The sequence below is a fragment of the Ursus maritimus genome, unplaced genomic scaffold, assembly GCF_017311325.1.
Source record: "Ursus maritimus isolate PB19 unplaced genomic scaffold, ASM1731132v1 scaffold_2, whole genome shotgun sequence".
Taxonomy (NCBI): domain Eukaryota; kingdom Metazoa; phylum Chordata; class Mammalia; order Carnivora; family Ursidae; genus Ursus; species Ursus maritimus.
Genome location: NW_024424452.1, coordinates 49,407,265 through 49,433,585, shown reverse-complemented (window position 1 = coordinate 49,433,585; position 26,321 = coordinate 49,407,265).

Here is a 26,321-nt window from a genome sequence, read left to right as displayed (position 1 = left end):
AAGAAAGAAAGAAAGAAAGAAAGAAAGAAAGAAAGAAAGAAAGAAAGAAAACATTACAAACCTTCATTCTTTCCTTATTCCACCAGCCCTCTGAAACAAAAAGGAGCAAAGGAGTAAAAGAGTTAAGAACCTTTTAAAGAATAACCTTTCTTTGAATTTGTGTTATCTTTTATACCTGGCCCTTCAATTTAAAACATTCAGAATTTTAGTTGACCAACAGTATTCCCTCTCTCATAATAAAAATGGATAGAAATAATTTTACTTGCTTCCATTTTTATCTAAAGTTAAATAAAATCCCCACCAATCATTCATACCCATAGCTTGTGCTGAAGATGCTTTCATTGAAAATGATTCCTGTGTACAGAAAATTCTATCACACATTCTCCCCACTGCCAGCAAAGCTAAATAAATCAGTGAGTGACCCAGGCTTCTCAAGGTCATTTTGCGTCCTCGATGCTGGTCCTGCTTCTTTGGATATTCCTTCTGTTCTCCTTCCCTGCCCCCGGGACTCCTTTGTCTAGAAAATGAAAATTAGAGGAGAGAAATCCAGGAAATAAAGAGTTTCAAACAGGCTTAAAACTGCAATCTCACTCAATTTGAAATTAATTAAAGGGCAAGTAAACTTTTTAGAATTTTTACTGTTTTTAGAATAGTACAGAGTCTTACTCAAAGCATGCAGATTTTGTTAGCCTTTTAAATGTCATTGCATAGGACCTTTTGACTCACGCAAAAACATTGTAACGATCTATTTGAGAAGTAGCAACTCAAGCTTTCCCCTGACCAGCAAGCTGTGTGCTTTGTCCTCCTCCCCCAGCAAACACATATATTGATATTGATCTGCTGTCAAAAGGTGATTCCTGTACAAAATTAGTCTGCAAATCATCTTGCACCTAACTAGACGTCTTCGAGTGCAAACATGAGGATGATTCATCTTTTCAAAACAGAATCTAACTGGCAAAAATGTTGTATTGCTTTAATTCTACCTTTGGATTTGGGGGGGGGGGGGAAGCAACTCAGCTATCACAGAATGAACTAGTTCGTCTTCAGCACTGAGTCTGACTTGACCAGGAGAGCACGTAAACAGGCAGCTTGCTTTAGGAACAGCTGGTTGACTCTCCGATTACAGTCAGCAAATTTTCTAGCTGGGTCAGAGACTGCCTGAGATGGCAACCAGGAAAGCAAAGATATTCCTTCGGCAGGTGGGACTTCTCAGATCAGCGGGCAGCTCAGGAAACTCGGGAGTTCAAGTCCCCGGGCGGCCAAAACTCATCATGTGGCCCAGATCAGCCTCTCCTCCCTACCCGAGATTCAGCCATCGGAGACAACATAATTCTTCTTCATCACCGTCACCATCATCACCCGAAAGAATTCATCAAACTCTACCTGCATATGATCCGGTACTTGGTGCAGTAAACACGAGGAAAGGAAGCTCTCCTCCCCAGATCTCCCACTGTGCCTCTTCCTGAATCTCGTTCTCCACCCTGTTTCGGAATTAAAGGCGCAGGTGTGCGCGGGCATGTGCTCCTGGAGTCTGTGAGCCTCTGCCCTGGAGACTTACTCATTCTTTTTTGCTCACCACGCCACCCTGCAGATTGATGCATAATCCAAAAGAGGACTTCTTTCTTTCTTTTTTTTAAGATTTATTTAGCCATTTGAGAGTGAGAGAAAGAGAAAGTAGGGGTAGGGGCAGGGGGGGAGGGCAAAAGAGAATCCTCGAGCAGGCTCCCCGCTGAACAGAGAGCCCAACTCGGGGCTTGATCCCAGGACCCTGAGATCATGACATGAGCCGAAATCAAGAGTCGGACACTCAACCGACTGAGCGACCCAGGAGCCCCCCAAAAGAGGATTCTAAACAGAATTCAAATGGAGCCTAACCAAAATTCATCATCCAACTTGAAGCCTCAAAATGATCATTTGTAAGAAGATACTTTAAGACATTTTGATAACTTCACGTTTACAAAAATTATACATATTAAAAATATATAAGCAAATCTGTTTTCTCTGTTAACGAGAAAAAAAAGAATGAAGTAATTAATCCAAAACAGAACTTAATCAAGACATCATGAATACTCGCCTTTGAGATATTATGTGATTTCTACACAATGATTCAATGTGTGCTCACGTCCCACGAAAGCTAGTTTGCATTCTTTAAGTACTCTGAGCAAAATTGTGGGGAGTATAATTCATCATGGCCTGGGTGGCAAGGGAGAGTCAGTGAGAAATGAATTAAACAGGGCCAATGAACCATGGTATGATAAACTGGGTGGGGGGAGGAGTGAGGTGAGATGTGTGTGAGGGTGTCTAAGTGTGTGTGTGTGTGTGCATGTCTGTGGACCTGCATGTTTACCAGGCCTCATCGTACTTACCTTAGGATCGAAGCTGTGACACAGTGTGTTTGACAATCACCTCTGAAAAGTACTCTCACGCGCAACTTACTTAATTCATTTTATGTATCAGTACTTGTGTATTACTCCCTATGTTTGCTCTAAGCCAGGGGCCAGCAAACTGTGGCCAAATCCAAGCTGCCGCCTGTTTTCATAAATAAAGTTTTATTGGAACACAATCACAAGCTGTGAGATAATAGAAAATATGTATATCGGTCTCTATCCCCAGTTCCCAGTACAGAGCTCCTAAAACCCTTGTGATTTCCTAAGTATAAGAATACGAGGAGCATCTCTTTTTCTAATATTTGATCGTTGACCCCATTGCTGACATGGGCTCCCCCAACCATTATAAATTCCTAAGTGATAAGAGCACAAGGAGTACCTTTTGTTCCAATAAGGTGGCTGCCGGGGGGCTCCTGGATCAGGGCTGGTCACCAGACACACAAAGCCATGATTAGAAGCTTGGACTTTTCAGCCCCACTCTTCCCACCATGCCCCAGTTCTCTAGAGAGGGGAGAAAGGCTGGACACAGAGTTAATAATTGATCATGGCTAAGTGAGGAAGCCTCCAAAAAATCCCAGTAGCATGGATTTCAGGAGCTTCCAAGCTGGTGAACAGGTGGAAGTGTGGGGAAGTGGTGTGCCCGGAGAGGGCAGGAAGGCCCCGCACCCCCGTCCCACATACCTTGCTCTATGCATCTCTTCCATCTGGATGTTCCTCTGTGTTCTTTATCATATTTTTTATAATAATAAACTGGCAAACATTAAGTCAACAGTTTTCCTGAGTTCTATGAGCCATTCTAGCAAGTTAATCAAACCTGAGGAGGACGCCAGGGGAACCTCAGACTCCTAGGCACTCAGTCAGCAACACAGGTGACAATAGGATCTTACAAGTGGCAGCTGAAGTGAAGAGGGGCAGCCTTGTGGGACTGAGCTCTTGACCTGAGGGATACGATGCTATTCCAAGTAGATAGAGTGAGACCAGGGTTAAAGTGTAGGACACCCAGCTGGTGTCGTGGAGAATTGCTTGGTGTGGGGGGAAAAGCCCACACATTTGGCGACCAGAAGTGGCAGAAGTGAAGTATGGTGTGTGAGTCGCAAAGGAGACACATAGGAGGTGGAAAACTGAATTTTTCAAATACACACACGTGTATTTACATAATGTTGATGGCTGCTTTCATACGAAAATAGTCGTGACAGAAACCATATGGCCCACAGAGCCCAACATATTTACTCTCTGGCACTTCATAGAGAAAGTTTGCCCACACCTGCCCCGAGTACTTTACAATTACTGACTCATTTAATGTTTATAACAACACTATAAAATAGATACTATTACTGAAAGAAATCATCCATTCGCACCCAGCGAATTAAAAACCTTTCCATGAGGCTTTCACTAGCTTCGCAAGGGCATAGAATTAGAGGAGTCGAAGAAGCCACGACATCCGGGATTTCTGTACCAAACCGCTCTGTGGATAATGAACTCAGAAAAGAAATAGAAGGGAAAAAAAACCAAACTCATATCAGAAAGAAAGGCTAAATGATACGGTACACAGGGGAGGGTAGTGTTGGTTGAATACTTTATAAAGAGCTTCGAAGGAGAGTGCCAAACAACTACAGGATGAGAATGAAGGAAGAAGTACAGACGGCCAAGAGGAAGTCATGGAACAAGATAAGAGGAAAAGGGAGTGGAAGGAAGTTATTTTATTTTTATGGATTTTCTGAAAAGGAAATCTATAAAGGTAAGGAAAATATTTGAGATGATAATCCAACAACTCTTTACATAAAAAAAAATTTTTTTTAAAGACCAGAATCTACACACTGAAAAGGCCAATCAGATACAAGGAAAATTGACCCAGAATTATCAACTGTGAGACACATATTCATAAAACATTAGACCTGAAAGGGCTTCCTGCCAAAAAGAGGAAATAACTTTCAAAGGGAAAAAAAAAAAATTAGATTGGCATCTCACTTCACAAAAACAACTTACAAAGCGAGGCAACAGCAGAACAATATTTTTAGGAAACTTTGAGAAAGTGTAAACTAAGGACATTATATGCAAACCAGCTGGTCTTCAAGTTTCGAGGCCAGAGGAAAAGGGTTTGAATGTGCCAGAACGAAGGAAATGCTATACCCACGTGCCTTTTCTAAGGAATCTGGTAGAAGGTAAGCTTCATCGAATCCAAAAATGACAGGGCAGACTTCTCAAAGGACTGGGCATCCTGCATACTCCACAGTAGAGGTAGGAATAGAATGAGAGAGAGGCATGGGCTCGATCAGAATATGTAAATCCTAGATGTTCTGACAATGTCAAGAGAAGGCAAATAAAAAACAGGAGAAGGGGAAAAAGGGAATAAGATCATGAACTGTTGTCCAGGCAAGAGTGGGAGTCAAATTTCACCACTTAAAACTGACAAATACTAAAAGTGACATAAAAATAGGGTTTTAAGGGCCCTATAAAATGTATTAATACTAAACCACTAGAATAAAAATTAGAACATTCCTCAGTACCAAAATAGAATTTTTAAAAAATCAAAGAGGATATACAAATAGAGAAACATGGTAAATGTGGACTAGTGCCCACAATAATCACAATATAATATATGTATAAAATATATCAGGGCAGAATTGTGATGAAACATTGTTGTCATATCAATAAATGAAAATGGGCTTAAATCACCTATTAATAGAAAAAGATTTTTAAATTGGCATATAAAGCAAACCCTAACTCTATGCTATATACAGGAGATAGACTTAAAATGCTGCAATTGAAAATCATTCAGGATAAAGGGCAGCCAAAACTTTTACCAAGTGAAAGAGAGTTGAGGTTGCAATTCCTTTTTTTTTTTTTTTTCTTGAGAGACAGCGTGAGTGCAAGGCAGGGGAGGGGCCGAGGGAGAGGGAGAGAGAGAATCTTAAGCAGCCTCCACACCCTGTGCTGAGCCCGACACAGGGCTTGATCTCATGACTCTGAGATCACGACCTGAGCTGAAATCAAGAGTTGGAGGCTTAACTGACTGAACCACCCAGGTGCCCCAAGAACAAAGGTCACGATTCTGATAGCAAAGTAGAATCCAAGGCAGGAGGCATCCCATGAGACAAAGAGTGCTTTTTTCTAAACCTCTAAAAATGTTTTATAGTATCTTACATAATGTTAATGTTCTATAATGTTAAAATGTTTTCTATAACGTTAAAAGCCACATTCCACAATGAAAATTAAAAAGTTATGAATATCTAGGCACCCAACAACCCAGCAACTACCTATATAAAATAAAAATTACGGGAGATGCAAGGAGAAATAAGTGGAAATATTATTTTTTAAGATTTTATTTATTTATTTGACAGAGAGAGAGACAGCCAGTGAGAGAGAGAACAGAAGCAGGGGGAGTGGGAGAGGAAGAAGCAGGTTCCCAGTGGAGGAGCCTGATGTGGGGCTCGATCCCAGAACGCTGGGATCACGCCCTGAGCCGAAGGCAGACGCTTAACAATTGAGCCACCCAGGCGCCCCTAAGTGGAAATATTTTGACACAGTCTCAGTGCAATGCAGGCCAAATAGATCAAAATGGTAGGTTTATAAAATATGGGAACAACAGAGAGTTAATCTTGTAGACATATATTGAACACTTCATTTTGATAATAAACACTATACCTCTTCTTACACATACCTGAAATAAAAGTTTATTATATACTTCAGCTCAAAGAAAACTCAGTAGGTTCAATGCAGTGGAAATATTGCAAACAGTACTCTCTGGGCACAAGGCAAAAAAGTTGGGGCGCCTGGGTGGCTCAGTCATTAAGTGTCTGCCTTTGGCTCAGGGTGTGATGCCTCCCACTCCCCCTGCTTCTGTTCTCTCTTTCACTGGCTGTCTCTCTCTCTGTCAAATAAATAAATAAAATCTTAAAAAAAATATTTCCACTTATTTCTCCTTGCATCTCCCGTAATTTTTATTTTATATAGGTAGTTGCTGGGTTGTTGGGTGCCTAGATATTCATAACTTTTTAAACGTATTGAGACCCACATCGGGCTCCATGCTCCGCGCTGGGAGCCTGCTTCTTCCTCTCCCACTCCCCCTGCTTGTGTTCCCTCTCTCGCTGGCTGTCTCTCTCTCTGTCAAATACATAAATACATAATCTTTAAAAAAAAAAAAAAACCAACACAAAAAAGGTAGACAATAACATTAATGCCCACAAAAAAGGCCTTTTGATCTGGAAATGAAAAGATCTTCTAGTAAACAATTCTTGGGCAAAGAGAAAATATAAACAGAAATTATGGAATTTCTGAAAAATGATGATTATGGAAACACTATTGACGCAGGGATGTGTTAAAGGAGTGATCAGAGGAAATGCATAGCTGTAAACATCAATATCAATAAGAAAAAAGCATGACAATAAGTTAAAACTAGAGAAAGAACAGGTAAACCAAAAGAAAGAATAATGAAAGAAAGAAATGTAAAAGCATAGATTAATGAGTTACATAGTTAATAATGAGATATTACAAATAATTTCACAGCAGACAAATAAGAATTTAGATGAAATGGATAAATTCCTTAAAAAGTCCAACGCGTGAGAACTTACACAAGGGGGACAAAAAAGGTCATGCATCAACTTTTAAAAATGAATCTATAATTTAAAATCTTCCCTCAAAAAATCTAGGCCCAGGAGCACCTGGGTGGCTCGGTTGGTTAAACGTCTGACTCTTGGTTTCAGTTCAGGTCATGAACTCAGGGTCGTGAGACTGAGGCCCGTGAGGAGCTCCACGCTCAGCGCAGAGTCCCCCTCCCTCTCGGCTCCTCCCCCTGCTCTTTCTCTCTAAAATAAATAAATAAGTAAGTAAGTAAGTAAATAAATAAATAAATAAATAAATAAATAAAATATTTTTTTTTAAAATCTAGGCCCAGAAGTCCTCACCAATGAATCCATTCAAACATTTAGAAAGAAATAACAAAAATCGCAACAAAAATATCTCAGAGAATAAAAGAGAAAGGACAATCTCTACTCATTTTATGAAGCCAGTGCAACATTAACAAAACATGACAAGGATATTTCAAAAAAGAAAAACTAAAGATGTGTCTTCCATTGTGCTTTGGTAAAGCAGATTCACGTATAATGTCCCCTAAATGCACTCGTACAGTAATGTTGCCTCGCCATAAGAGCTATTTTTCTGGGGAATGTTTCTTTTAGTTCCCTTGACAAGGCAGGAGTCAAACATTTTGAGAGTTACTAACTTAAGTCTCTCATTCGCCAACTATAATTAAATAAACGGAAGTCCCTTGGATCACTGTATTTCAAAGGATTCTGAGGCTCTCTCTCCAGCAAGAAAGGGTACCATGATTAATAAGCATATCACTCTACGTTTGGTTGCAAGTAACAGAAAACTTGAGCAAACTAGCTTAGTCAGTATATCAGTATGAAAAACTGCTTCTATTAACGAAAAGTGCTGACTTCAGGTGAAAATAATCCAGCAACAACTGCACAACCAGTCTTTTTCTGTCTAAATTCTGCCTTCCACTAGGCCAACGTAATCCTGATCCTGGCTCTCCTCGTGATTCCAAGATGGCTGCCGGAGGTCCTGGGACACCCTCCTTCCTCATTCATATTCATCAGATTAAAACTGCATCATCTTTATCCCAGCATTTCTAGCTGTGGTCCTGAGACCCACTATGCTTGAACTAGTATAGATCACATCCTCACTCTGAACCAACGGGATATAATAAAGAATGCTTTAACGTACGTTGCATACTACACTCCTGGAGCAAAATGTTGGATTAGCTCTCCCAGAATCACAGGCAGAGCTGTTAAAACAGAGATGCTTGGGGTGGATACTAAAAAGACAACCTATAAATGTCTTCTAAGATTAGCAATGACTCCAGAGGCATAGAGCAGAGAGTGGCAATAATATACCAGATATTTTTCTTCCGTAATCCAAATGTTTCACCTCAGACCCCAATGTGAGGGAAAGGAGAAGGTGAGCAAGGGCTGAAGAGAAACCACTGTCTCCAGGGGGAATGGAGCAAGGGGGGAAATTACCTCATGCTTCAAAGACATCTTGTTGGAAAGTCTGAGAGTTGGCCCATCCCTGAACTACCACGGGTAACTAGAACTAAATCACCATACCCCAAGGATTTCTCTCCCCCTAGTGATGGGAACATGCTAAATCCCACTCCACCTCCAAAAGCAGGAGATAGCAGACATTTTGTCTGTATGGCAGAAACAAAGAGCAAATGCCTTGCAGACAATAAGCAACCTGGCCCACACTGGAAGAGCTAGTGTCTGGACCTCCAACAGGAAGCCCGGCGGAGCATACTAACGTTGCTCTCCATGGAACCGCAAGGAAGAAAGACATGGGAGAAAACAAGGACTGAGAGAAATACAAAGAGATGGAGAAGTGGCATGCAGGCAAGACAGAACCGAGGCACGATGGGTTCTTTAGACAGAAGAATACCTCCAGGGGCAAGGAATTGACAGAGCATTTCATCTGACCACAAGACACACATCACTTTCATTTCTTCTTCCAGGTTCATGACCCCTGGAAGGACTTCTTAGAAACCACACAAACCTACAGGCAGAGATTTCAGTATTTAGCACTTTCTTTTGTTCCCCTGACTCTAAGGCAGACCCATTCTCCCAGAACAAATTGCAAATAGGGAATCCCACCACATACCCAGGAAACGCATCCAAATAGAATAGGACATTGCTCCATGATGGTGGTGGGCGGGGGGCAGAAATGCTCATCTGTGACACAGACTCACTAATGCTCTGCAGGGCCTTCCATGGGCCCTCCCTTCTTCCCCCCAGCCCCCCACCCTCTCCCCATCCACTCTCTATCCTCTCCACCCTCTCCACCCTACCTCGTGTTCTGGGAGGCCGACTTGTACAGATGGCATCAATAGTCTTTTCTGGCTCCTGGTTAAGTCTAACCAATGGAAACACAAGCATGGAATGGGAGGGAGGTGGGGAGAGACAGGGTCAACTGTATACCTGTGGAGTCCTGCCGAGTACTGACTGATCTGAGAAGGAAGTCCCATACTCAGATCATGCAGCGTTTGCCCCACAATTCTCTCCCTGGGTTCCAGGAACCCGTCTTCTCTTCATCTCCACAGACCTCTGCCCACTCCCTGCACCCTCTATCCCTTCCCCTGAGGAAGTGGTTTTTCATACCCTGCCTTCTGCTTTGAAAAGAGCTCATTGATTCAACTCTCTTCAAAGACCTGCCCTCCCCTCATGTTCTGCTCTTGAGTTTCTGACTCTCCTGGAAACAAACTGTCCGAAAAGAACAATGGTAGCCTGGAGGCCAGGACCACGCTTCAATCAAAGAACAAGGTCATGACAGTAATGACATGTCCCTCATTGTCACTCCAGGATACTCCAAATTGGAAAATGAAAAAGGAACACTGGTATCCGTCTTTGTTGGATGTAGAAAACCAGGACTGAATGTCTTTTTTATTTCAATGCAGTATCTGTACAATAAATATTTGCATTTCAGAAGCATTTTTCCAAAATATTTGAGAAATAACCTTCCTTCCCAACAAGTATTTGGAACTGTTCATGAAATTTATTTTCTTGGCTTTTTCCCTTTGTTTTTATCTTTTAAGCCATTAAAAAAAATCATCCCCTGCTTGGCTATCCTATTAAGGCTCAATTCCTCAGCAGGAGTGTCCAAGAGGAAAGAAAATGCTTGCCACCAGTCTTGTGGGCAGTGTGGCTTTGACCTGGAGCTCAGGTGACATGGCCCAACTCCATCTGTACAGCTTTCTCATTGACATGCTGATTTCCATCCCCTTCTGAACGTGGCTGCTTTAACCCCCTAGACTGGCATCTCCAACAGGAACCAAAAAGAAAATGTGTAAAACAAATGACTGTCAGCTGTTTGGTCCAATCTAAATTGACCGTACACCTTAACTGAAGTGGGAAAAATGCTCGATTTTGGAGTCGGAAGACCTGGGTTCAAATTCTGACCCACGCACTTAGTAGCGGTAACACTTAAATTCTCAGAGGCTCGTATTAGTCATCTGAAAGGGGGTGTAATAAAATGTTCTCACCTGCACCGTGTCGTTGTGAGATGTTAATAAGGTAGTTGACATAGAAGCCTATAAAAATCTAATATGCCTGCGTTTTTAAAAAAATCTCTGATGACAGCTACCAGAGGGGAGGTGTGGGGGCGATGGGAGAAACAGATGAAGGGAATAAAGAGTACTCTTACGATGACCCCTGAGTAATGTACAGAGCTGTTGAATCACTATATTGCACACCTGAAATTAATATAACACTGCATGTTAAGTATATCGGAATTAAAAGTAAAGAAATACACAGATTTTCAATCAAAGTATAAAATTCTATAAAAACTATAAAAGAAGACACAAGTAAATGAAAACACAAGTTATTGGTAGATAATAAAACTCAGTATTATAAAAATATAATCCCTGAAAAAAATAGTGGGATCCAAGCAATTTTATCCAAAGATAATTCATCAAAATATTAATTAAGGGCTTTGCAGTGATTCAGAAGTTGTACACAACATAGAGTCAGCCTCTGGAGTTTGCAACATCATTAGGGAGACAAGCTGAACACATCTTTAAAATTATTAAAGAGTACTAGCAAGTATATTCTGGAGTGCTAAGTTGTATCATTAAAAAATATTAAGAGGCACCTGGGTGGCTCCGTCGGTTAAGCGTCAGACTCTTGGTTCAGCTTAGGTCATGATCTCAGGGTTGTAAGATCAAGCCCCACGTCGGGCTCTGCGCTTAGCACAGAGTCTGCTTGAGATTCTCTCTTCTTCTCCCGCTGCCCCTCCCACGTGTGTGCTCTCTCGCTCTTTCTCTCAACTAAATAAATAAATCTTTAAAAAAAATTAAGTCCTTCATGATTAGGGTTCAGAGAAGAAAAAGAGTAATGTGGATTCACTGTTATTATCAGAGAAGTCTTCACAGAGGAATTTTGAGTGTAATAACAGTAGAAGTTAACATTTATTGAGTACTTCCTATGCCCCAGGCATCATTTTAGGCTCTCTTTACATATTAACTTGCCTAAGCCTCATAACAACCCCATGAGATAGTGAGAATAATTTTTCCCATTTACAGAGGAGAGAAGGAGGATTCACAGAGTTTAAGCAACTTGCTCAGTCTGCAATTAAGTAAGCAGAAGGGCCAACATTCAAACCTGGGCAGCCTGACCGCAGAGCCCTGGCTTTGAACTTCTCTTTGCTACTGCGTCCGTCGGAGGCCACCTGCTAATTAGCCACCGCATACCCCACCGCATCTTTTGCCCTCTGGCCACTTCCATCCTGGCTCCTTCCTACTCAGTAGCTAAGTGAGAATTAGATGATCTACTCCAGGTCCCCGGCTGACTTGCTATGTCATCTTGGGAAGGCCGGTATTTGCTGCCACAGCTTCCTTATGGATAAGGTTGAAAGAATGAAACTTTCACAGAAGTACCTTGACCCCTTATAGGCTATTCCGAATTTTTTTAATGTGAAAATAAAAGGGAAAGCCTATTGAAAAATATGAGACACCCAAGGGCGCCTGAGTGGGCTCAGTCAGTTAAGCATGTGACTCTTGGTTGTGGCTCAGGTCATGATCTCGGGATTGTGAGATCGAGCCCTGTGTCGAGCTCCATGCTGGGCATACAGCCTGCTTAAGATGCTTTCTCTCCTCCCTTGGACTCTCCCCTCTCCCTTCCTAAAAAAACAAAACAAACAAAAAACAAACAAACAAAAAACAACAACAACCTAAATGATGACATTATCATCATCATTTTTACTTATTCTTTTTATTATTGTTCTACCCAAACCCATGGCCAGAAGGTATATATGTAACCATAGTCTGGGCTGATAAAGGGGAAGCGGGTGGAAGCGTGTGGCTGGATCAGCATAGCCTGCCAACCTGCCCCGGATAAGCCGTGGTGACAACATGTCCTGCAGTGGACAGGATGGTAGCTATGCCATTGGGGGCTGCACACACCCACAAGAAGGACAGAAATTACTTTGGGAACCAATCTTGTCTCTGCTTGTGTTCTGCTTGTAGTATTCCTCACGACAGTATGTCTCGTTGTTAAATTTCTCTGAATAAACATTCCTTTGATAGGTCCAAGCAAGACAAGGGGCTCTTCTTACATAAAGGAAGAACGGGAATATGGACAAACGGTATGGAAATGCATTTCTTTCTTCTTTTAAACGAAAGCTTTCACCCTGGCAGCAGATAGAAGCCCTAAAGGAGCATTGAGTAGAATTTTTAAAAGGCACTTCCACAGATTCAGTCAATACTAACTTCACGATGAAGCCTGAGCAAACGTAGATGAATGAGCTCGCAGTTAAGTGGCAGAAATCAATCAGACGCGACTGCTGCCAAATTCACAAGATGATAACGTCACTGACTACGAGGAAGCTAGGACTGGCCCTTGCACCAAGTGTGGGAGCCTTAAAATACATAACACGAAAGGAATTGGTGCAGGAAGGATTGTGATGCATTCGATAACCAGAAAAGGCCAAAGGGATAGAATTCGTATCTTCTGGTGTTTTCCATGTCCGGCGAATTAAAGGGAAATTTTACTTGGTGAAAAAGAATGCAGGGATAGAACCACAGATGTGATACAAACATTGACAAATATTTATACATTCATTATTTCATCCACCCATAAATCATTCAATGATTGTCGAATAATTGACTACATGCCAAGCGCTCAGAGCCCGGGCTGGGTGCTATGGATACACAAATAAAGACGCATAGCCCCTCATAAAAGTTCACGATCCACTGGCAGAAACATCTATGCACAGATAAATAGAATGTGATGAGCTTATGTTTAATTATAGAGATGGGCACCAGGTCCTATGGGGACATCTAGGGGACAGGGGGGCTGGAGGAACACTTCCCGGAGAAATGACACCTCAAGCGGGTGTTCAAGAGCCCGCAGCAGTTGTCCAGGTGAGGCGCAGGAAGATTTCTCACCAAGAAGACCTACGTGAGCAAACAAGTGAAAATGAGCTAGAGAATAGTTCACATATTCTCCACAGGCAACTGCAGACAGCTCCTCATTCCTAGGACGTAAAGTGCAAGGTAGGAAATAGGGAAGGAGAATGTGGAGAGGCAGGTGGGGATCAGAGCAGAGCCAGCTTTCTCAGGACAGGGAGCTTATAGTTTATCCCACTGGCTGGTGGTTCTCAAACATTAGCTGGCTTCAGAATTCCCCGATGGGTTTTTAAAAATAAAAAATAAAAAAAACACAGGCTGCCAGGCTCCGCCCCCAGAGGTTCCAATTCAGCAAATTTCAGCGAGAGCCTGAGAGCTTGCATTTCTAACAGGTTCCCATGCGCTGCTGCCGCTGTTGCTCTGAAACCACACACCCTAGGTAATCAAAAGGACACACGGGATTTCAAGCCAGACGGTGGTAAAGTGAGCTGTTCCCCTACGAGACTCAGGCTCCTGGCACAGGCTGGAGAAAGGAGACCCGCTGTTGAATAACAGAGAATAGAGATTACTCTTCTGTTTTGGATTCCTAGTCCCTTTGGATGAGATAGTGAGAGATGTCCAATCATCTCCTTCAGAAAGTAGAATTCCTACTTTGGAATTAGAAAGCGAGGAATTAGGGCTTTGGAATTAGAAAGCGAGGAGTGTATGGTAAGTAACGACAGAAACCAGGGTGGGGGTTGAGCAGAAGTGGGGCTGAGTGAGGGCCGGCCCAACAGCCAGGCATCCAGCTTATTTTTTTTTTATAATAATTTTTTATTATGTTATGTTAGTCACCATACAGTATATCCTTAGTTTTGATGTAATGTTCCATGGTTCATTATTTGCGTATAACACCCAGTGCACCATGCAATACGTGCCCTCCTTAAGACTCATCACCTGCATCCAGCTTATTAAGCCTCATACCTGCAAAACCACTGGGTCTTTCTTTACTAGCAGCTTTTCCCCAAGCTGAGTTCATCAGAGACCCTCCTGGAATCTAGAGTTCAATGATAGAGACACAGAGACTGAAAGATGCTGGAAAAAAGTCATCAGAGCAAAAGTCTTGCTACTGGGGGGCCCCCAGAATCCAGAGGCACCCCGCATCTGCCTTTCCCAAGGTTATTCAGAACGCCTTCGGTGTGCGAATGACCCAGCAGCACTAGAGAAGTGCTTCCCCTACCATCTGTGGAGAAGAAACTTGGTTTGTTTCTAATTCCCAATCTACCACACACCAGGGCTTTTGTAACATATGGTAGAGATGGATTACTCTAACTCCAGTCTAATCATAAGAAAAACACAAGACAAACCTCGGTTGGGAGATGTTCTACAAAACACCCCAATTGTACCCCCTCAAAACCTCCAAGGTCATCAAAAACAAGGAAAATCGGTGAAACTAACATGGCTAAGAGGAGCCTAAGGAGACCCAGTAATTAACTGCAATGTACTGTCCTAGATGACATGGTGGAACAGAAAAAGAACGTTAAGAAAAACGACAGAAACCTTATTAATGCATGGGCTTTAGTTAATAATAATGTATCAAGATTGGTTCACTGCTTGTAACAAATGTACGATAGTAATATAAGATGTTAGTAATAGGGGAAACTGGGTAGGACATATGAGTACTGTTTGAACCATCTTAATGATTTTTTAAGAGACTTATTTATTTATTTTAGAGAGAAGGAGAGAAGGGGAGGGGCAGTGGGAGAGAATCTTCAAGCAGGCTCCGCACTGAACATGGAGCCCGACACAAGGCTCAATCTCATGACCCGTGAGATCCTGACCTGGGCCAAAATCAAGAGTTAAACCCTCAACCGACTAAGCCACCCAGGCACCTCTTTATGATTTTTCTATAAATCTAAAAGTATTCCAAGAGGGGCGACTGGGTGGCTCAGTTGTTAAGCATCTGCCTTCGGCTCAGGGTGTGATCGATCCCGGCGTTCTGGGATCGAGCCCCACATCGGGCTCCTCCGCTATGAGCCTGCTTCTTTCTCTCCCACTCCCCCTGCTTGTGTTCCCTCTCTCGCGGGCTGTCTCTTTCTCTGTCAAGTAAATAAATAAAATATTTTTTTAAAAAAGCGTTCCAAGAAATAGAGTTAATCTTTGAAAACAACTTATTTAGAAAAAATAAAACGCACAAGAAGATGAACAAAAACACAAGCTCAAATTTTATCATTATATCCAGCAGACATAAAATTATAGCTTAGTAAATAGAAGAACAAATATTATCGAGAAAAAAAAGAGAAGAGTGGCAAAAATTGTACACTTTATTAACTGTAAAGTGTGAGTACAGGTGATGAATGAGTCACTGGTACATTCCTAACTTGTTTTCATTCTCCTCATTCAATTGTAACTAAACAAAGAGTTATATGTGCAAGGGGGAGTCTCCCTATTAAATGCCTAAACGCGCACTTCAAAAGAACGTAGTATTTATCAATATCAAAGTTCTTCACGTGACAAATGAGCATGCTTTGTGCCAGTTAACATATCTGATCTAGTTCAGACTGAGTACAGTGCTTCTCACTGGTAATAATATATATCTAAACTGTTCCTGTGCTTCGTTTAGTAACAATGACAGTACAGAAACAGTCTCACAAATAAATGGAAAGATATTCCATGCTCATGAACTGGAAGAATTAATATTGCCAAAATGTCCCTCTTACCCAAAACAATGTGTAGATTCAATGCAGCCCCTATCAAAATACCAACAGCATTTTTCACAAAACTGGCACAAATAAAACTAAAAATCTTATGGAACTACAAAAGACCCTGAATAGCCAAAGCAATCCTGAGAAAGAAGAAAGCTGGAGATATCCCAATTTCAGGTTTCAAGATATACTACAAATATGTAGTAATGAAAACCATATGGTATTGGCACAAAAATAGACACATAGATCAATGGACACGATAGAGATCCCAGAAATAAACCCACATTTATATCATAATTAATCTATGACAAAGGAGGGAAGAATGTACAGTGAGAAAAAGGCAGTCTTTTCAATAAATGGTGTCGGGATACCAGACAGCCACATGTAAAGGAAGGAAACTAGACTACTTTCTCACATCTTACACAAAAACAAATTCCAAATGGATTAAAGACTTAAATGAGAGACCTAAAATGATAAAAATCCTAGAAGAGAACACAGGCAGCAATTTCTCTGACATCAGCCATAGAAACATTTTTCTAGATATATCTCCTAAAACAAGGGAAACAAAAGCAAAAATAAACAATGGGGATTACATCAAAATAAAAATCTTCTGCAGAGCTAATAAAACCATCAAGAAAACAGAAAGACAGCCTACTGAATGGAAGAAGATATTTGCAAATGATGTATCTGATAAGGGGTTAATATCCAAAATATATAAAGAACTCATACAACTCAACACCTGAAAAACAAGCAATCTGATTAAAGCATGGGCAGAGGACCTGAATACACATTTTTCCAAAGAAGACATAGAGATGGCTAACAGACGCATGAAAAGATGCTCAACATCCCTCATCATCAGGGAAATGCAAATGAAAACCACAATGAGATATCACCTCACTCCTGCTGGAAGAGCTCAAATCAAGAAGACAAGAAAAACATGTATCAGCAAAGATGTGGAGAAAAAGGAACCTGCATGCATGGTTGATGGGAAGGCAAATTGGTACCGCTACTGTGAAAAATAGTGTGGACATTCCCCAAAAAATTAAAAATAGGAATACCATATGATCCAATAATTCCATTATTGGGTATTACCCAGGGAAAATGAAAACTAACTCAAAAAGACATATGCACCCCTGTGTTTGCTGCAGCATTATTCCCAACAGCCAAGACATGGAAGCAATCTAAGTGTCCGTCAAGAGATGAATATAAAGATAAGGAAAATGAATGTAAACACGGAATATTACACAGCCATTAAAAAGATGAGATCACACCTTTTGAGATAACATGGATGGCCCTAGAGGGTGTTATGCTAAGTGAAATAAGGCAGACTGAGAAAGACAAATGCCATATGATTCTACTCATAAGTAGAATGTTTAAAAAATGATTAAACAAAAAGCAGAATCAGAACTGTAAATACGGAGAAGAAACTGATGATTGCCAAAGGGAAGAGGGGTGAGGAGCTGGGCAAAATGGGTGAAGGGGAGAGGGAGCTACAGGCCTTCAGCTATGGAACAAGTCATGGGAGTAAAAAGTAGAGCGTAAGGCATCAGTCACTATTGTAATAGTTATGTAACAGGACAGATGGGAGCTATATTGGTGGTGGACGTAGCATATCGTACAAACTTGTCAAATCACTAAGTTGTACGCCGGAAACTGATGTAACATTGTGTGTCAGCTACACTCGAATGAAAGAAATAAAAATAAAATCTATTCAATCACTCTTTAAAAAAAAAATGGAACCTAACAGATTTTCTATCTCGCAGAAACATTGAGTTTGATTCTGAAGATCAAGCACTTTCAACTTTTCTTCTCTGCAATCACTGGGCCTCGATATTCAATGAAAGTCATTTATAATTCATTTTCCATATTATACGGTAAAGAGAATCATCTAAAATTTAACGCATTGCACTTCGCTTAATTTATAATTTTTATTATATCCTTTAGTGCCTTGTTTATTTTGGCTGACATTTTTTTCATAGCAAGACTTTCTCAGTAAAGAAAGTGGTGCATTGATTCCCTTCTGCCCAACCTCCTTGATCTGGGTAAGTACTCCAGAAGGTTTCCTTTTCAGAGCAACTGTGACATCAGAGTGTATTTGAACTAACTCTGAACTAACACTGAACTAACTCTGAAACACACTTGTTAATGTTGTAACCCTTCACGGTTTCATGCAGTTTGATTGTAAGTGTTGATAATGAGGCTGAAAAAAAGTCATTTTTGAACGCCATCATGTTCAAATTACACATATGTGAAAAGATTTGCAAGGTTAGCAATATCTGTGCATAAGTCAAGTTACAATGAAAGTTACATTGCTAGTACACCTCTGAAAATTGAATCCAGCCATATATTTAAAAAGGTTAATACAGGGGCGCCTGGGTGGCGCAGTCGTTAAGCGTCTGCCTTCGGCTCAGGGCGTGATCCCGGCATTCTGGGATCGAGCCCCACATCAGGCTCCTCTGCTGGGAACCTGCTTCTTCCTCTCCCACTCCCCCTGCTTGTGTTCCCTCTCTCTCAAATAAATAAATAAAATCTTTAAAAAATAATAAATAAATAAATAAATAAATAAATAAATAAATAAATAAAAAGGTTAATACATCGTGACCAATTGGAGTTTATCCCAGGAAATCAAAGTTGGTTTAACATTCTAAAAGCACAGTATAAATACACTAAGGAAAATAATATTATCTCGACAGATGAAAAAAAAGCATTTGATAAATTCCAACATTAATTCCATTAATTCCTGATAAATACTCCCAGCAAACTAAAAATAGATGGAAAATTCCACAACTTGCTAACGGGCATCTACAAAAAAACTTGACAGCTAGCATCATGTTTATTGATGAAAGACTGGATGTTTTCTTCCTGCTGTGAGCTAAATTGTGTCCTTCAATTTTCTTATGTCGAAGTTCTAACCCCTCTTGTACCTCAGAATGTGACTATATTTAGAGACAGGGCCCTTAAGAGGTAATCAAGGTAAAATGAAATCATATGAATGGGTCCTAATCCAATATGACTGATGTCCTTATTTTTTAAAAAAAAGGTAATTAGGACACAAGCATGCACAGACACAGAGGAGAGACCATATGCAAACCAGGGAGAGAGACTTCAGAATAAACTACACCTGCCAATACCTTGATCCTAGATTTCTAACCTTTAGAACTACGTTTCTGTTGTAAGTCTCAGTCTATGGTGCTTTGTTATAACCGCCCTGGAAAACTAATACCCTGTCTACAATCAGGGAAAAGGTAAGTATGCCTTCTCTCTTTCCTTCTCTTCAATATCATCCTGGAGGTGTTAGCCAATTAAAGAAAAAGAAATAAAAGTTCAAAATGGGAAGAAAAAGTTAAAACTGTCTTCATCTGCGGATGACAAGATCATCTATGTCAAAAATTGTATGAAACTACCAAAAAAAGGTATCAGAATTATTGAGCTTAGCGAGGTTGCCATTTACAAAATCAACATACAGAATTCTGCTGTGTTTCTATAACACTAGCAACAAAAAAGGTGGAAACTGACATTTCAAAGCGCTGGGCAGCCTCTAAGTACCATTTATAGCACTTTAGCAATTAGTCAAGCTACGGGAAAAGCAACATTGGCCTCCTTTCTCAGGCTCTTTGTAGACAATTCCATTTGTCATCAGACTCGGTCTCTGGGTTACTATGTCTTCCCCGTGCTATTACCTGAGGGGTTAAAATAGTGGGTCCCTGGGAGGGAAGACACATGCTTTCTGATTTCCTGTGGGAACTTTCTCTTCTCTTGTCTTAAAAGAATGTCACAATTAAAGACATTGGGATACTTCACAGAAACCCTTCGGTTTTCATAAAAACCTCTGTGTTGGCCTTGCAGAGATCATAAAGCATCTTTACACCTATTATCATACATCATTTTCACAACAGCTGCATGGGATAGGCCGTGCGGAAGTCACTGTGCCCATTGAATAGATGAGGAACATGGGAGCTCTCTTGACTCCCAGAACTGGAAAATTCAAGGGATGCGTCTGACTAAAGACACAGCTGAATCCAAGACGTCAAATTACATCACTTGGAAGTCCACTATCTATCTCAGAGAAGTTCAATGTTTAGCCCAAGGTCATGGGGTTCATCATTAGTAAGCCCAGGACCTGAACAGTGGTCTCCAAATTCCAAATCTGATGCTTTCTCACAGTTTCTTCTGTTGCAAAAAGAGAGAGGCCAGAAGTTCCCTGCCTAGGACTAATTATCCCCTGATCTTTATTTCCTATTATAGTTCATGTATCTTTGCATTATAGGTATTTATTAATGTATCTGTCTTCTTGGCTCATGAAAGCAGACACTGTCTCATTCAACACTCAATAGATGTCTTTTAAATTGAATTATCAACAAAAATAATTTAATGGCTTGCCTCAAAACATACTCTCTCTAACCACACACACACACACACACACACACACTACTTTGGTGGAGCTTCGAAGAGAAGGCCACAGAATTAGCTCTTGCCTTTCTGTGGATTATGACCTAAGACAGACAATATAGAGACACATGGATGGGCACAGTGAAATATGGTAGGATAGACATGAAAAAGACATGATCAATGAATTAATAAGGGGGTGAGCGACCCAGGATTTTGGCTACCAGTCACTGAAGAAAAAAACCCCAGCAGAAAAAACTGATATTGGCACATAATCCTGGAAATTCCAAGAGATCTGACTAGAGACGTAGCTGAATTCGGGGTTTCAAATTATACCATTTGAATGTCCAGGGCCTATCCCAAGCCTGATATGTCAAAACCTGAGCCCCTAATCTTCCTCCAAAATCCACTCCCCCTGTGTCTTCGGCACCCGAGGAAGTGGCGCCCTTCCGTGGCTCCAGCCTTTAGTCATTCAGGCAGAAATCCCTAGAAGGGTCAAAAAATGCTGACCCTTCTCTTTCTCTGACCGCCCCCCATTCAATCCTTTACATTATTGTGGCTCCACCATGAAAATACATCGTGAATGCAACCTTCTTGCTACCTGTCCTAAACCCAATCATCATCCTCCCTCATCTAAAGACTTATAATAGCCCTTGCCTTTCTAGGGCCAATTTTCAACACCCAGAGTGACGCTATGAAGAAAATCATACCATGTCGCGCCTCTTCTCTAAACCCTTCAGGGCCTTCTTATCTCAGTCCACAAAAAAGCCAAAATCCTTAGAATGGCCTACAAGCCCCTACACAATCTGTCCCTTCATCTCTCTGACCTCACCTCCACTGTCCCCTCACTCACTCTGCTCCAGCCACACTGGCCTCCCTGCCCTTCCTCAAACCCCTCAAGGCCTTTCCATTTGCTCTTCCCTTTGCCCAGAACCACTTCTTCCAAATAGCCACAGAGCTCATACTTCATAGCCTCCAGATCTGTACACAGATGTCATTTTCTCAGAGAGGCCTTTCCACGATACCCTTCCAAATTGCAACAAGGCCTACCACCCCCCCCCCAATGTTCCCTATTGTCCTACCTCGTGTTTTATCTTCACGGCATTTATCAAAATACTATACAATTTACCAAAGTGTTTTTGTTTAATGTCTGTCTCTCCCTACTAGAATGTAAATTCCTTTCTCCACAGCAGGACACCAGAGTGTTCCAGGCAGAAATGGTGGACAGTTGCTCCTTTCCCCTTCATCTGCTTTGAACTCTGTCATCTGAGCCCTAGTTCTCAAAAAGTTCCTTTGGGCTTTTTCTAGTGTCCCCTTTTCCACTTAGGATCGGACCTTGTCCTGGAGCCAGGCTGCAGAGCCCGATAGGATAGTGTCCCCAGTTGGGAAGGCTGAAGACATCTTGCTGTGGACCACCGGGTGTCCACATCCGAATGTCTTTCCTCCTCCTCCAGTCCAAATGCAGAAATTCTCAGGCTTATCTCAGCCAAATGGACCCAAAAGGTACATGTGTGTCATCATGGGCCAGGATCTGGAATGGGGGGGAGTGTTGAGGAGGAGGGGGGTTCTAGAAGGAAATGTCAGCCCCCTGGCCTAGTGTCAGCTCGGGCTCAGTTGGGACTGGCCCATCCAGCTGTGAAAAAGTTGGCTGGTTGACAGCGCTATCCATTTTGCTTTCTTTACTAACAGAACTCCTGAGTTTTCACTGGCAGTCAGTGTGGTTTTGTGAATAAACTCTGGCCAACAGCGTGAGAGCAGAAGTGATGTGTGCCACCTACAGGTCATGTCCCAAAAATGAAATGTGCCTGTGTTTTCCTGACTGTCGTTCTCCCCTCTGGTAAGGGAAATGACCAGAAGGAACCATCTGCCTTGGACTCGGAGGTGGAAGTTCTACACCGAGGACACCTTTGCTTCCTACAAGTCCTAGACCACTTCCCTCTGAGCTGTCATAGGAGAAGAGATAAACCTCTATCTCGCTCGAGGCATCGTAACCTCGGGTTTCCTTTGTCACCGCAGCCTGGCCCAGACATTAACTAACATGACGATCACACTCAGAATGTCTTCTCGCCATGAGTATTTCTGGATCAAAGGAGAATAGTTGAGAGTCACAGGAAGGGGGTAGAAGGGAAGCGAAAGTTTCTACATTCCAGATCCAATTCCGCACAGGACGCTGGGGCTCCTGATATCACAAAACGTTAGAGCTGCTGTGAGTATACAGTAATCTCAAGAAAAATTGCTTCTATGCTATCACTAGCTAATTTTTACAGGATTTATATACTTGAGCAGTACGGGTTTGAATTGCCTGGCTCCACATACGTGCGGACTTTCTACAGTACAGTACTGCAAGTGCAATTCCCGTTCCTTAGGATATTTTTTTCCAATTTGTTTTATTCCCAAAAGACAGACAGGCGTGGGGGGACCCCAACCACCATCTGGACAGAGGGACCTTCCTCCAGCAGGAGGTACAAGCCACCCTGCGCGAGCAGGTCCACGAGTCGAGTACTGCTTATGTCTGTTCTGCCTCATCGCTCGGCCACGTGGGTGACGAGGCACATGAAGCCCCACCCGTTAGCCCAGGGACGTGTCCAGGTTAACCATGCGCCCCTCCCTGTCCTTGGCTGAGAACTCATACATGCAGTGAGCAAGGGACAGTTGTGGCCCAGGGCCCTGTATTGCAGCCCTGCCCCCTTTCCTCATGATTTCTCTTAATAACTTTTTTCCTCTAACTAACTCTACTGGAAGAACACAATATATAATACAAATAACGTACAAAATACGAGTTAATTGGCTAAGTTACAGAAAGGTTATTGAATTGGGGGCAAGTCAGAAGTTACACGTGGATTTTCGGTTGCACAAGGAATCAGCATCCTTAACCTCTGCGGTGTTCAAGCGTTCACTATATATGCACGGTTTATGAGCATAGACTATTTTGGGAGGAATACCAATGAAATTAAGAGTGGCTGGCCCTGGAGGTAGGAACTAGCAAGACAGGCAGAGTGCTGGAGGTTAAAGGCTTGTGTCTGGTGCCTTTTGAATGTTCTCATTTGCAACTCTTCAAAAATAATCATATTTAAACCTACAAAAGGTGAACCGATCCAAAATAAATTGCTCAAGATGGCTAGAATTTCACGTATTAACCTTTCACCACCTCGAATGAATTTCACCATCTTTGGGTGACATAGCCCACAGTGGTGCAACGAGGACGAAATGCGGTATTTGTTAAGGCTCTTGTATTCAATAGATGTGCAAGCAAAGTTGCTTTTGGATATACACGTCCACAGCTTTCAAATAAGGTGCAGGAAAAATCCGAGCTTTCCCCAGTGTATTTTGTGTTTGTTGCAAGGGAGGCAGGAATTGGCAGCAGTCAGCACCCTTGAATCTCCTACCCCCCCCCGACACGCACACACATCATCATTCTGTAAAGGTCATCCCACAACGAAGGGGTTGCCAAGTCAGGGTGGAGACAGCTCAGCCGTGGCCCTCGTCACACTGATCCCTGCTGCCTTCCATCCCTCATCAGCACCAAAGTCAATATTTCATCTGGGAGCTAAAATTAAGTCATCGCCCCTCCTGTGAGCAACGCTACTCCTGAAATAAAAATTTTACAACATTAGGTTGGAGGAGGATCACTTAGCATTTGAAAACACTTCCCCTGTGACCTTGAGCTTTTATCGCTTGGGAGCCAAAATAAAATCTCTGAGGCAAGATTTATGAATAAATAATTAACCATGAAAATAAAATCCGCACTGAAAAAGAAGTGGGTCCTTTCCATTTACAAGGAAAGTTTCTTTTGTGGATATCGTACTCTCTTTTGTGCACACAGCATTTTTCAGGAAAAAAAAAAAATTCCAAGCTATGAGAGCCTGATCTAACCACAAGAACTATAAAAACTTGAGGACAGGCTCCAATGGTGGGCTTCCCCCACGCGTTTTCCTGGATCCCCAGAACGTGCCCAGGTCGCCCAGACACGGAGCAGCAATGGCTTGATCCAGTATTCTCCATCATTGGTGCCTCTCCTCCTCGGGGTTGGCTTCTCCCTACCCCACTCCACCCTTCCCAACAGGAGCATGCATGCTTTCCCAGGGGCCTACCAACCAGCCCACACTCTTCCCAATGAGGGGGTGAGGAGGGAAGGCAGCAAGGTTGAGGACTTCGGAGAAGACCCAGGGCTTTACAACCGCACCTCAGAGTAGGAGTCCATAAGAGCAGCTCACCCAAGGAGACAAAGTGATGACCTTGGAGAAAGTTCAACCCACTTTCCAGGCAACTTGGAAAAAAATTCACAAGGAAAGAGAGCTCCCTCTCTCCTTTAAATGAAAACTCAGCGTTCAGAGAGAGCTAGCCCATTGACTTTGGCTCTGACCCTCCTGGTGCTGGCTGAAGCCCTGCGATGCCTTCCCCTCCCCCTCAGGGCTCGCCTCCTGGTGAGCTGCCCATCCTCATCCTCTTTCCAGCAACTGAAACATTCCCAGTGTGATGAGAGGAACCCAAAGGGAAGCCCGGCTGCCCCAGGTGAAAGAACAGGGGTATCAGGGGCATCTGGGTGGCTCCGTCGGTGAAGCGTCTGCCTTCGGCTCAGGTCATGATCCCAGGGTCCTGGGGTGGAGCTGGGAGCCTGCTTCTCCCTCTACCTCTGCTACTCCCCCCACTTGTGCTCACTCTCTCTCAAATAAATTAATTTAATTTAATTTTTAAAAAGAACAGGGATTTCAGACCTTCTGCAGAGTGGCCTGGAGTCAAGGGACCTCCTGAGTGCTTCCCAGGGCCCACAGTCTGTGAGGACACATAAAATAAGGCAACAATTGACTTTTTATTTTTTGTTTTCACAGTTCCTATTGTGTTTCTTTAAACTGCTCTAATCTGCCTCCCTGCTGACTCATTTTCCTCAGGTATTCTCTGAAGAAAGATAACAGATCAAATTCCCCTGAGGCACAGCCAGCTGCCTAGAATCAGAAGGCCCTTCCCAGCTTCCCGCCTGTGTGGCAGGCTAGTTCTCCCTCCCCAGCTGGGAGTGGGGCGGTGGGGGGAGCGGAGTCCTCCTGGAGCTGTCTAGCTCTGGCAAGTTCAACACAGAAGTCTCCAGGCTGGTAGGGAGCCCTGTTCCTCGGGATGAAAACAGCAGAAACACTCTTCCCATCAAAGGAATTCAGACGGAGATGAATGCTCTTCCGTCCCCCAAACTTCCCCTTCAGAAGTGGCTATGGACTCTGAGAAACAAACAGGGCTTCAGAGGGGAGGGGGTGGGGGAATGGGATAGACCGGTGATGGGTAGTAAGGAGGGCACGTATTGCATGGTGCACTGGGTGTTATACGCAACTAATGAATCATCGAACTTTACATCAGAACCAGGGATGTACTGTATGGTGACTAACATAATATAATAAAAAAACATTAAAAAAAAAAAGAAGTGAAGCTCGTTTTAAGAATTCCTCCAGCAGTTGTGTGGTCCCTCAGGGTTTTCCTACCTTCAAGATTCCAGGCTCCCCATGCTTCTGCTTTGAGCGGGCCTCTTGGTGGCTTTGCAGGACATACCCTTACACCGACTTTCCCTCGGAGAATCTTGCAGATGATACTAGCAAAAGCACCCTTTACACCCTGAAGCATGATACCAATGGCACTTCGTGCGTTTAGCAAACTGCTCGCTTCTCTTCTCTTATATCCCCGATGAATTTAAACTGCTTTACTTATTCTTAAATCAACTTTCGGGGCACCTGGGTGGTTCAGTCGGTTAAGCATCTGCCTTCAGCACAGGTCATGATACCATGGTCCTGGGATCGAGTCCCTCATGGGGCTCCCCGCTCAGTGGGGAGCCTGGTACTCCCTCTGCCTCTGCCGCTCCCCCTGCTTGTGCTCTCTCCCTCTCTTTCTCTGTCAAATAGATAAATAAGATTTATTTTAAAAGATTCTAAGTCAATTTTTTTATTCGTGCCTTAAATATTTATAATAGCAGCTTTATTGAAGTGTAAT